The sequence below is a fragment of the Pogonomyrmex barbatus genome, unplaced genomic scaffold (genome assembly GCF_055798465.1).
Source record: "Pogonomyrmex barbatus isolate J1 unplaced genomic scaffold, ASM5579846v1 scaffold24, whole genome shotgun sequence".
Classification (NCBI taxonomy): domain Eukaryota; kingdom Metazoa; phylum Arthropoda; class Insecta; order Hymenoptera; family Formicidae; genus Pogonomyrmex; species Pogonomyrmex barbatus.
In genome coordinates this window covers 1,181,169-1,192,505 of record NW_028297121.1, presented here as the reverse complement: position 1 = coordinate 1,192,505, position 11,337 = coordinate 1,181,169, and the positions used below count along the sequence as shown (strand labels likewise).

At 38.6% G+C, this 11,337-nt stretch overlaps 3 pseudogenes; all 3 read right to left on the bottom strand.

The window, feature by feature from the left end:
- Window positions 1–1,475: 1,475 nt before the first annotated feature.
- LOC148936315 (uncharacterized) lies at window positions 1,476–2,313 on the bottom strand (annotated as a pseudogene).
- A 462-nt stretch (window positions 2,314–2,775) lies between these two features.
- LOC148936314 (uncharacterized) lies at window positions 2,776–4,043 on the bottom strand (annotated as a pseudogene).
- A 175-nt stretch (window positions 4,044–4,218) lies between these two features.
- LOC148936313 (uncharacterized) lies at window positions 4,219–6,109 on the bottom strand (annotated as a pseudogene).
- Between the last annotated feature and the right edge of the window lie 5,228 nt (window positions 6,110–11,337).

Below are 11,337 nucleotides of genomic sequence, written 5' to 3'. Positions count from 1 at the left end.
TGAGGAAAAAAACTTTAATTGTAATATATCTTATTTACACGCATTAATATCAAACATCGTCGAAACATGAGATCGTCAAAATCCGATGGACGTTAAAAAAATATTAACTCCGTAAAGTGACGACTCGTCGAGGAATTGCACGCTCCAGCCAAAAGAAATTTTCCACGAAGACGTGTCATAATTCGGAGATACGACGATCTGTGGCAAGCTGATATCGTCGAGATGCGCCCATATTCGAATTTCAACAGAAGTCATCATTACATACTCATCGTTATCGATGCGTTGAGCAAATATGCCTGGGCCGTACCGCTCAAGAGCAAGATCGGAAGCGAGACGGCTAACGCTATCGCCGAGATAATTCAAGAGAGAAGATGCCCGAGAAATTTGCAAACGGATATGGGGAAGGAGTTTTACAACGCCGATGTGCAGAAACTCTTGAAAAAACATAGCATTAATCATTATTCCACGTATTCGATATTGAAGGCATCGATCGTCGAACGGTTCAATCGCACACTTAAAAACGACATGTGGAAGTGTTTACACTTAATGGTACTTACAAGTGGGTCGACGCGCTGCCGCGTCTCGTGTTAGATTACAACGCGCACAAACATCGTACTATTGGCATGCGACCCATTGACGTAACTCCCGCGATCGCTAAAAAACTCTTGGGCACGGTGCGATAAAGATCGCAAGTCCAGCAAAATTCAAAGTAGGCGAATCGATACGCGTGAGCAAGTACAAGACAGTTTTCGAAAAAAATTACATGCCAAATTGGACCACCGAGGTGTTTAAGATCGTTAAAGTGCAGCGTACTAATCCCGTAACCTATCTACTCGAAGACTATCGCGGAGAATTCGTTGCTGAAGCGTTCTACGAGCACGAGTTGCATCACGCGACTCATCCGGACGTGTATCTCGTGGAGAAAGTACTGCGTAGGAAAAGAGATAAGGTTTACGTCAAGTGGCTAGAATTCGATGGGTCACATAATTCTTGGATACACAAAAATAATGTGATTTAATTCATTTATTGTAAACAAATATAAAAATATTTATATAAAAAATTTTAAATTCATTCATTTTATTGTAAAAACAAATAAAAAAATATTTATATAAAAATATATACAATAAGTCTTATTTTTTCTTCCATTACATTTTCGTAAAGAAACTATACAGATGGACTAACTAGATAGATAACGATGAACTTAAGATAATATATAAAATGTATAAAACTACGGGAAATACGTACATGTGTACATATAAACTACAAGTACATATAAACTATAAGAAATACATACATATGTATATGCATACGTACATATGTGCATAAACTACAAATATGTATATACGTAGACACGTACATAAATACATACGTGCATACATACATATATACGTACGTACATTACATGCTGTATATATGTACATACGTACATATGTACATATATATGTATAAAACTATATAAAAAAAATACATGTATATTACAAAGGTATTCGCCAATGTCCCCATGGTAACGTTTCCGTCGAGTCCGGTATGATGTATCGTTTGTCATCGTATGGACTTAGAGCAATTTTTGACTCGGATACCGTATATACTTGGTGTAACTTGGATCTTATACATGACTGGCGACGAGTCATTTCGATCTCTTCATTCAAACACCGTGTATAATCATCGAACGTTATTGTTCGCGCTACGACGTTATTCTTATACTTTTCGCCTTTTTGGTATCCTTTTTATCATCCACTTTCATCGCATACATTTTCGCTCTGAGTTCGACAAATTCCGTCATAATCGCACAGTTATTTTCGTCCTTCATTAGGCCGGGTACTTTTTTATTTACGAGAGACATATCATATGCGTTGTCCGTCGGATAATCGCTCGTATCGAATCTAGCGATATCGCGTTTCATCGTCTCGTACACATCATCGCACTCAATGTGATATACAAGACTGTCTGTGTCGGTGTACATGATTTTACATTTGTCGCGATACAACGGTAACATATATTCGTGGTGAAATTCGTACAAACAGATTTTTGATATATCGAGTATATACATACCCACATAAATCGGCTTGTTGAATTTTACCTCGAGTTTATGCAGTTCGACGGCGATTAAATTTTCCGCAAAGACGCTGCGGCTGTGGAAATTTGGTTTCGCGATCATTGTCTCCGCACCGTATCGTCCGTTCCATTTCGTTATCAATTTTACATCCACGTGATTCCGGACATTTTTCATCGTTTTTACCGAATACCGCGTTGTTCATTAATTTGTATAAATTTTTTTCGAAATCGTTTTTCGCGCACATTCTAAGCTGTGTATTAAGTTCGATGTAATCGCGGAGCCAGGTGAATTGAGCGAATTGTAGTACGTGGTGTATCTTTGCGATACGAAGACCGTGGCGCGTACATTGCTGCAGGTTACGATAGTGGATGACATATCGCTTTTTGTCATATAGCGTCGCGAGAAGTTTATTCTGCCGCGTGCCGGGTGGTTTATCGTGCGTCGGACAGAAAGGTAAGTCAGTGTGTCGGTCGTGCAAATGATGCGGATACTCGAGATCGACCTCGAGAATATAACCCGTAGGCGAATCCAGAACGATCGCGCTCGCGTCAAAGTTCGCGATGTCTTCAACCCATCGAAATTTGGCATAGGGCAGCGGTTGACACATCGCCCATCCGTATAAATTGTTCACGTCGTAGTACATCAACGGTTTCGACGGGTCGTACGAACGCATGTACTTGCGTTCCTATTGGCCTGCGTGTATCTGTTGGAACATTGACTGAGGCCGCCGCGTATACCGCGTTCGATAAACATAACCATATCGATGTCGGTGAGCAACTCAAATTTTACACGCGTATGTTTCAGCAGGGCGTCCCACGTGAAACCTGGCAATGTGTAGGAATGAGCGAGATCGAGACTGTAACTTTTGATATAACTTTCACGGAAATTTTCAAAAACGTCGGCCAATAATAAGACATCAGTCTTCAAATATAAATCGTTATATTCGCCTAAGGTTTCAATAGAGAACCGCTGCCAGATGTTCACGGCGTGCGCGTAATCATTCTCCGATACTGTGTTACCGGTCAACGAGCTATAAAATGATTCGCGCCATGATAGGCGCGTGTCCTGCAGCTTGTCCGCGCGATCCACGTATTCATAAGGAAAGACACCTTTACGCGTCAACAAATCAAAATCCTCGTTCGATAATGTGGAAAATTCGGAAAAAAGATCTACTTAAAAAAGATGTCAATTTATCGAGACTGGTACTCAAAAATTTATACGAATCGATGAATCGTAATTGTACACAATTTTGCGAATCTGATCTATCTTTGACATATTTAGTGAATGAAATGTATTTTTCCTTTGTTATCGGCAGCACATCAATTTTGCCTTCGTACGCCGTAGTTATTTCTGTGATAACAAAGTGCGCGTTATAACCGGATAAATTGTGAAAGACTACAGGAATGCAATATGATTTTTTATAGTTTAGATTGCAATTCGAATGTGCGGGTCCGCGGTAACGACCGGTAAGATGGCAATGATCACGTACCCGCGTGTCGTCCGACGCAAATGATTTCTCACAAATGTGACAACGCGTCGCGCTACGGTATGTCTCTCACTGATCTCTCGATAATGTTTCCATAGAGACATTCGGGGATAACAAAATTTTTATTTGATGCGCCAAATTTTCGAGTTGCCGAACGAATCATGCAACGCAGTCTTCGCCGCGACGAAATTGAAACGCCGATAACGCATCGTCGTACGAGCATCGCACATAATATCCTACGCTAAATACCTTGTGCTGCTGTTGATATGTGTACGACGTGTTTTCTCTTTTCGGCTCCATCTTTCGCAGTATGCACTCAAGATCTGCATAGACGATGAACGGAAGTCGTTCTTTGTTGCAGTAGTTCTTGTAGTCGAGCCACTTGTCGTCCTCATTCGGCAGTCGGATGGCGCAATCGTTCATCCGTTCGCAATCCACCGTATGCGATTCCAATTTCTCGGATGAATTAAAATAATGTAAACATCTGCAAACGGAAAACATGATTTTTTAGTATTTTTAGCATTTAAATTAACAATTATAAAATATTTTACATATTTTACATATTTTGTTAAAAAATGTGCATACGTACCGATCACAAAAGTATTTCTTGTGTTCTTTTTTACTTAGTTGCGAGCTCACAAGACGGGATAAGTTTTTGATGTACGCGAAGTGTCCATTATCGTCGCGCGGATCCTGCATACAACAAATTTGCATGTTTCTCCATCTTCTTTGTTGTCAGATGTATTGGGAGAATCTCCTTTTTCTTGATACTGTAGACATTGATAGAGATTTCGTTGAGATGTTCGAACTTTTTAATTTGATTCAACGTCATCGGAAACGTAATGTCTTGGAGATTTAACACCGTTGTATAATGTGGGTACGATGATTCCCGATTTGTATGCCTTTCGACCGGATGCAAGGTCGCGACCACTGACCATGCGAAACATGCATTGTCCGTTGACTGCACGTTAATTACCGCTCTCTTTAACATAATTTCCCGCGGTAACTCAATGTAACACCCCGCGTGCATGGGATTATATTTATTAACATTAATTGTTAAATTTAATATACGTGATAGCGCCCATTCACTGTCGCGTTCTTGAAATTCTTCGAGCGATGCCAACGTAGGTTCGGTGACGTGCTGCTCGTACCTCTCATCCACATTTGACACTCGAAAGAGTTCACTATTTTTAGTGTTTACTTTTATTGGCGCGTTTATCGCCCGTCACAAACTCGCCGTTGAACGCGGTGTTCACTTTTACATTATCGTGTCTTTCTATAATGTCTCGCACTCGTTCGAGCACTACCGGCATCTTCCAAAAATCGTCGCGGCTCGATATAGTTCACGTTGATCACCGTACCAGTCAATATACGGCTTTCAAACGCCGTATCAATCTCGCGCCAAACGAGAGATCCATTGTCTCTACTGGTGCTCGCGTACTCGCCACTAACGTGCACGAAACGTCTTTCTAATTGTACCTTTGCACTCGCGAGTCGTGCGATCCTCGCCACCACAAATTGTCTATTTGCAATGGTGAGTCGAGGACGCTTAACACGACTAAGTTTTTCGAGTTGTTCGATACACTCGTCGCATTGTTGCAGCCACGGGAAACACTCCACCAAAGTAGCGACCTGGCTGCATTGTTCTAGCAGCTCGCGTTCCACTCGCTCGAGATGTTCCATTTTTTTATACTGCGTCCCACGAAGCACTTGCACTTGCATTTGCACGTGATTTGTCCACAATATCGTCTTTTTTTTACGCGGTGCGAATTGGGCATATATTGCATGGCATTATCACACAGACGGACTGTTGGCAATTGGAGCAAAATCGACCGTTTAACACATCAAGAGTATTTATCTCATGCTTCCTAACGGCATACAATACTCCAATGTCAGTGTCCGCCAGACGAACCATGCATTCGGCACATATAATTAGAGCACCACCTGTCGAATAATAAAATTGTATTGAACAATACTTTTTATTATTATTCAACGCAAGGAGTTCCGAACGCGTAACAATTTTTTCTGAATAATCCATAAGTTCATCACTCATATCACTTATGCACTGTTGTCAGACAACGCATGTTCATCTTCGTCTTCAATGTCAATGTTAATATTGTCAATATTGTTAACCTCCATTTCTAGTTCATCTCCAAACTCTTCGTCCACTATATTCCTGAGGTTCTCCATGTTTATATTAAACACATTTTCTATATTTAACACATTATTCATCGTCAACTATTTTTCTTACACACAGTATCGCAGTCGATATTCACTTCGAGACTTCCGAAAATCTACTGTGATCTCGCATACCCAATGATCTACTGTATATCGTCTGTAATTTCGCTGTCCCTTTGTCAAACTCGAAGCATGGTCATAGATTTTCCGAGTCACAATTTGGATTTTTATAGCAGCCCAAATTTTCCCGTTTTTTTTTACCCTCAATTTTTCTCCGATAAGAAGATTCGATAGAAAAGATTTGATGACTTTTTTTTAAAGACAGCATAATTTGAAAGTAAACAGTAAACAGTAAAGTAAACAGTAACAGTTGGAATAATATCAATCGATATCCGGAAATAGTTTTTTTCAACATAAAAAGAAAAAAACTTGATATTTATGATGGAATATTATTTATCGGTGTAACATCGATAAAAAATCGTATTCAGTTTTATAGTTTCCGTTCCGTGTCACTGTCAAAATTTATTTGGCTCTTACGTGAAAACTTGGACTTGACCAAACAGGAACGAGCATGTTTCAATATTTATTATTAGGAAAAAATTAAGAGAGAAGAAGTTTACCGACTTATTTTTATTGAATAATGAATTTTTCGAGATTGTTCGAAATTAACTCGTTACAACATGTACATTTGTTTAGCAGCCGAATTATTGGCGCTTCTCTTACCATGCTGTGACACATACAATTGTCAATGCTATTTTTTCTAAATCGGGACATCATTATAAATCTTTCGAATTTGTTTAGGTACATTATTTTCATTAAATAATGGATTTTTTGAGATTGTTCGAAACTAACACGTTGTGATACGTACATTTGTTTATTGCAGCCGGAGTATCGGCATTTTTCTTATCATGCTATGACACATACAGTCGTCAATATTTTTTCTAAATCGGGACATCATTATAAATCTTCCAAATAGCAATTTGTTTAGATACATAGCAGCTGGAATATCGGCGCTTCTTTTTCCTTTTTTTTTTCCTACGTCAATTTCTACAAAAATATCTTTTCTAGCAGCTCTTCCTAGACAAAAAAAGACCCTCTCTCCCCTTCCCCCTCAAAAGTACATTCCAAAAGATCATCGACAAAGCATTCTCCCTTCCCCGTGCCTACCAGTTACCCCCTCTCCTTTACCCCCGCGTCCCCGAGTTATCCCGCACATCCGCACTCCGCTCGGAGCTCCTGGGTTAGAACCGGCCTAGTATCACTACTGTCAACAATACAATAATACACATATATACATATATTACAATATACATATATACATGTATTCTCTCGAATCCCTACAACCGGTACTCCAGACAGATGATGGTCCTATTCTCTCGATGGATGCAAGATACATATAGAATATAGATCCTATGTTGATTCTAATATCCAAATATTTATAAGCTGTGGATGTTAAGGCAAATCTTCTTCCTAAGATATGAGATGTACAAGGTTCCGAAGATGATGGATTGAGAAGATATACTGTAAGAAGAAGAATATATATAAGTAAGCTATTAATAAGTAAGCTATTAAAATATATATAAAATAGATATATATATATATATATATATATATATATATATATATATATAAAATAGAGTATAAGAAAGATTTGTGGTAATGAAACTGTTTTTTGTACGCCTCATTCTGTTGAAGCGAAGTGTAATAATTCACAAAGCTTTCCTTGTACATTTTTTCAAGAGTTGTTTCTTTTTACAGAGGTATAGACTGTTCGTCTTTCATAGAGCGATTAATGCAATAATGATTGTTGAAGTTCTTTTTAATTTGTATACTCCTCTATTCTTTTTTCAACGGTCTACTACGCGAGATGTGAAATATAACTCTCATTAAAATTGCAATTTTGCATTTTTGCATAAGCGTCGACAAATGACAGCTGCGATGAGATTATACAGAATAAATCTACTTTAGACACATTTTCATACATCATTCGATATATGATGTATAATAATTGTAGACACTGCAACATTTGCAGTAATATTAGCGCCAATATATGGCTGCTGCGATGAATTTCGATAAATATCTTTATCATGTCCCAATGAATATTAAAATTGCAAATTTGCAAATCCATATAGATCACCGGTACGAAATATATATTTTTTTAAGAACGATTGATGTTTTTCGCGATGAGATCGCGACACATGTTAACATTACAAACTTGCAATTTCACGTAGGTTAATGATATGAAATATGATATTAAGAACAATGTGCACGTCACAATGTGTCCTGAGATGAGATCATTGTTAAAAACGCAATTATTGCATTTTCACAGTCAAGAATAAAATCTTTATACATCATTTGATAAACTCTGAAATTAAATGCTACATGCGAAAATATTCTAAACGCAATACAACCATTGGATAAGATATAATGAAAAGACTGTGACACGTTCTGTCATTAGTCGAATTGTAAGTTGAAAGTACATCAAAGAAGATAATTAATATGGAGCAAACCGAACGTGTTCTTTTGGAACAATCTATCCGATTCGAGAGAAGAGTACATCACGTGGGAGCAACGATGCGAGTATATCGAGTCACCAGAAGAGTATGGTCGAATTAAACACCCGCGATTATCAATTAATATTAGACAATCATTGGTCGTATGGATAGCGCGACTCGAAAGTTTGAAAGATTCGATACGCCAACGATTCGTGACTGTGCTGGATACAGCGCAGGCTTCAGATGGCGCGAGATTAATACGGCATTTGAAAGCCGTGTTTTGACTGGTGCGGTCATTAATATGAAGCACATCGAACTTCGCCAATTTCTCGAGGATGCGAAGAACATTTGTTTGAGCGTGTGAAAATTATCATGCAGAAACATAACAATATCAAGGTGAATACAGTATTTAACGGTGAAACGGTTGTTGCGAATGACAAATGTATAAATAAAAGGGTCAACAGAAACTGTGAACTCTTTCGTTCGTCCAATTTACACAAGTGGTATGGAGTTGCGCGTTATTGAGCCTACCTTGGCATCCCTGGAAGAATTTCAGGAAGGCGATAGCGGGTGGGCATTGTCGCGTATACTCAATTTAACTGTTAATAAACAAACACAATCCTCTGCACGCGGGATATTACATTCAGTTACCGCAGGAAATTATGATGAAGAGAGCGGTGATCAACGTACAGTCTACGGACAATGCATGTTTTGCATGGTCAGTGGTCGCGACTCTGCATCCAATTGAAACACAGAACGAGAATCCTCGTATCCACATTATACGTTGGTACTCAAAAATTGGTACTCAATTTTCAAAACATTGAGTTTCCGATTGAACCAAATTAAAAAGTTTGAATTTCTCAACAACATATCCATAAATGTATACTGCATCGAAAAGAAGAAAGAATTTTCGATCCTTCCGATACGGAATCCTTCTTACCAATACGAAGAAAGAAAAGCATGTCAATCTGCTGTACGTGCAGGATCCGCGGGACGATAACGCGGGACATTTCGTATGGATCAAGAATCTGTCCCGCCTCACAACTCAACAAAAAAAAAACACAGGAAATTTTTTTGTAACCGGTAAGTATACATATTTTAATAAGTTGAGAAATATTTTATACTCGTTTTAAAAAAAGAACTAAAATAATTATATTTCTTGCAGATGCTTACACTATTTTAGCATGAGTGAAAAATTGGCTCACATCATGGACTGTATAGAGATGAACGACTATGCCATCAGATTACTGAGTGAGGACAACAAATGACTTAGTTTCAACAATTATAACAGGAAAGAACGAGTTCCATTTGTCGTGTACGTAAATTTGGACATCCGAAAACATCAAGCTACGCGTACCAGCACCATCGGATATTTAGCATAGAATATTATGCTGCTCGTATGATAACTCACTATCCACATATCGGTTTTGTCGCGATAAGGATTGCGTCGTGTGGTTTGTCGAGGAACTCAGAAGTTTAGCATATCGTATAAAGACTATTTTGTCCGCTAATGTCCCTACGGGAATTTTACGCGAGAAGATTGGGAAAAATTTAATAACGCTACGTACTGTTACGTGTGCGAAAAACCATTTGCTCCAGATGACACGCGGATACGCGATCATTGCCATCTAACCGGTCGATTTAAAGATCCCGCGCATTCAAATTGTAATTTAAATTACAAAGACTCGCATTGTATTCCCGTAGTTTTTCACAATTTATCCGGTTATGACGCGCATTTTATCATTACGGAAATAGCTACGGCATATGAAGGGCGAGTAGAATTACTTCCGATAATAAAAGAAAATTACATTTCGTTTACAAAAAATGTCAAAGATACGGAAGACAAAAATGATCAGAAAAATTGTGTTAAATTACGATTTATTAATTCATTCAAATTTCTCAATATCAGTCTCAACAAACTGGCATCCTTCTTGAGTAAAGATAAACTATGAATATTGCAATGCGAGTTTCAAAATTTATCAACACAAGATTTTAATTTACTGATGCGAAAAGGCATCTTTCCGTACATTGACTGCATCGAAAAGTTGGAGGAGTTATGTTTACTATCACGCGAATCATTTTACAATTCATTGACAGGTGACACCGTGTCCGAGAGCGATTACGCGCACGCCGGCAACGTATGGCAGCGGTTCTCTATCCGAACGCTCGGTGAATACAGCGATTTATATCTCAAGACTGATGTCTTGTTGTTGGCTGATATCTTTGAAAATTTTCGTGATAGTTGCATCGCGAGTTATGGACTCGATCTTGCGTACTATTATACTCTACCAGGTTTTACGTGGGACGCAATGTTGAAGCATACTCGCGTCAATTTCGAACTGTTCATCGACATCGACATGGTCATTTCATCGAACGCGGTATACGCGGTGGTCTAAGTCAATGTTCCAACCGATACGCGCGAGCCAATAACAAATACACGCAGTCATACGATCCATCGAAACCATCATCGTACCTTGTACCTATGTACTTTAACAACTTGTACAGTTGGGAAATGTGTCAACCATTGCCTTACGCAAATTTTCGATGGATCATCGACGTATCCAATTTTAACATAAACGCAACACCACTGGATTCGCCTATCGGTTACGTTCTCGAGATAGATTTGGAGTACCCGGAACATCTTCACGCGCACATTAACCGTTTTGTCCAACGCGTGATAAACTATCCGATAAGCGACAGGACAAACTCCTCGCAACCTTGTACGATAAGAAACGTTACATTGTTTACGTAACGTTTCTTATCATACAAGGTTTACTTTATGTAACGTTTCTTATCGTACAAGGTTTCTTATCGTACAAGGTTTACTACCTACAGCAATGTATTCGTCATGATCTTCGCGTTACAAAAATACATCGCGTATTGCAATTTTTGCAATCTCCATGGCTCCGGGAATATATCGAACTCAATTTAAATATCGAACGAAATTTAGAACACTCGCTAAAAATGATTTCAAGAAAAATTTATATAAATTGATGAACAACGCGGTCTTTAGCAAAACCAGAGAGAATGTGCGCAATCACGTCGATGTTAAACTTTTAACAAAATGGAAGGGAAGATATGGCGCGGAGGCAATGATCGCGAAACCAAATTTCCATAATCGA